At 41.2% G+C, this 2,493-nt stretch overlaps 1 pseudogene; it reads right to left on the bottom strand.

Annotated features, from left to right (window-relative positions):
- Window positions 1-783: 783 nt before the first annotated feature.
- LOC145003523 (5S ribosomal RNA) lies at window positions 784-902 on the bottom strand (annotated as a pseudogene).
- Window positions 903-2,493: the final 1,591 nt, after the last annotated feature.

The following is a 2,493-nucleotide window of genomic DNA, read 5'->3' as shown; positions in this document are numbered from 1 at the left end:
GAAAATTGAATAACATGTGGCTTGGTAGTCCAATTGGTAAGATGCGTGTTATATGACTTAGATGTCCCAACTTCGAATCTTGCGAGCCTCAAAAATTCCTTTAGTTTTTTTTAAGTGTACACAAATCGAGCCGCACACCTTAAACAGATTCGCGAAAAAAACGACGTTTTTCACTCTTTTTTATTCTAAAACTCGATCAAAAACTCGTTTTTATGAAAAATGCAAAGAGGAACCCCCCCCCCCCCCCCTTATTTTTTAGAGATCTATCCAAAAACGCAATTATCTTTTCAAAATAAGATCACATAAGCTCCAGATCTGAAAAAATTGATTGATACAACCAAGCTTTGATACCAATTGTAAGTCCCCAAAATTGCTTGTGTATCAATCAGATCCAATTGATGGTGCGGAATCCCAATCAATTGGATGATGTCAGATCAAAGTAGAAGAGAATGAGAAGAAGAAGATGATGAATCTAATGATGTATTCAATATGAATGATACTCCTTACAATAGATTCTCTCTCTCTCTCTCACACTTCTTCTCTCTAACTTTCTCTCTCCTCTTCTAGCATTTTCTTACCGTCCACTCCCACATGCACTCCTCTATTTATATGGACCTCCAGCCATACACATGTGTACAGCCGCACACCCTGTGTACGGCCGTACACAGAGTGTGCGGCCGTACACACGTGTACGGCCGTACACACAAATTGCAAACACATACAACATTATATAAAAATATATTTTCCTAGAAAAGCAAAGTATAAACCATATTTTTGATCCAACATTTGCAACATGAGGACTTCTCAGGGGGTCACCCATCCTAGTATTACTCTTGCCCAAGCATGTTTAACTGCAAAGTTCTGATGGAATCTGGTGCATTAGTACTGGTATGATCGCACCCACTAAAGTCTATCTTCTCGAAGAATAAGACCAGAGCTCTCAAAGGTGAGGAGCTTGGTCTTCTCATTCCATTACTGAGTAGTCGTTAAGCTGTCCGGACAATTCTTGTATCTCCGTCGGTGTGAGACTGTAGGGCAATCTGGTTACAGGAGCCGTATTGGGTTCTAAGTTTGTTCGCATGATGATGCGATTACTCGTAGTCTTGGGCAGTCTCCGTTCAGAAGTTCACATTAGAAGTCATACATGGTTCATCAATCACAGTCTCGTGTATATGAGTTGTATATAATTAAGATTGAAAAGGTAGTCGAATAAATGATTCTTCTTTAAGCTCATATCCCAACGAGGAAAAGAAATTAAAGTGGAATCATCAGCTCTAAACCTGTAAAACCTTGATTATATACCAGCCCTATGTATACCTTTTTCAGCGATAGATCAACCATATGGGTCTTTGGATTGAACTTTACGTACTGTACGAGTGGTACTTTGGGGAGGTTTGCTGAGGTTTCTTCAGAAGGATAAGAAACATGCGATACTCTATGCATGAGTACTTCGGAGTTCCGTAATGACGGTTTCATTAAAAAGGTGATTTCGGAGAGAGAGAGAAAGAGAGATGTGTGTATGAAAATGGTATTGTACGGATCGGTTTGACTCGAGTCATATGGTAGTATCGGACATACTTGGAAGTAAAGACATTGTTTTTGAACATAAGGGCGTTACAGGCAAAACAACACAGTGAAACTATTAACAGAGTTACAATACGTTTAGAGTAACTACAGGAATGCTGCTGCGAACAAGGTATACTACAAAAGACACGTATATGCATCACAAGAGTCCGTTAACTGCCGGGATATCGCAAAATATAAGACTCGAGTTGCACTAGTTTTTAAACATGTTCTATGGGTCTAACACAATGAAACACCTTACATATATTAACGGGGGTCCAGAGTAGTTTCTCCTGCGGCAGTGATCCTTAGTATCTTCCCGTCTGCACCAGAGTTCTTTGTTATTGGAAAATCCTTTTTGAGGTGTCCAATCTCGCCACGTTGGTGACATATCTGGCTTGTACTAGCATTGATAGTGGGAGTGAGGTGTCGAGTTAGAGTTACATGGACACGGGTGTTTTCTTTGTTCATCCACTTTGAAACTTTCCTTTTATGGGGTCCGGTTTTCCCACTACTATCGTGTGCAGGGCTGATCCCGGTGTTAGGGACTTGAGAAATGGGTCGTGTCGGTGCTCCACAGCCACGGACATGGTGTCCTACTTTGTAGCAATTGCAACATTGCATCTCATGACATGCCCCGTTATGATGAAAGCTACACTTGTTACACTTTGGAAGTTTTCCCTCGTATGGTCTGGTTGATGTTGAGACGGAGGAAGTTGCTACTTGATGTTGTTGTATAGCAAGTCTCTGGGATTGCTTGCGCTCTTTTCGTGCTTGGCATTTTCGTTTGTTCTTCTCAGTTTTACGACTTTGCAAGTCTGTGACTGTTTCCATTTGTTGGCTTCCCGGGTTGGTACAACAATTGGAATTGTTGATTCCCTTGCCAGTCTTGTTTGCGTTGCCAGAGTTGATGTGTGCGAGGAAAGCTGT

Source organism: Lactuca saligna, chromosome 6 (genome assembly GCF_052625555.1).
Source record: "Lactuca saligna cultivar CGN05327 chromosome 6, ASM5262555v1, whole genome shotgun sequence".
NCBI lineage: Eukaryota > Viridiplantae > Streptophyta > Magnoliopsida > Asterales > Asteraceae > Lactuca > Lactuca saligna.
The sequence above is the reverse complement of the archived record's forward strand: the minus strand, read 5'-3'. Positions and strand labels throughout refer to the sequence as shown.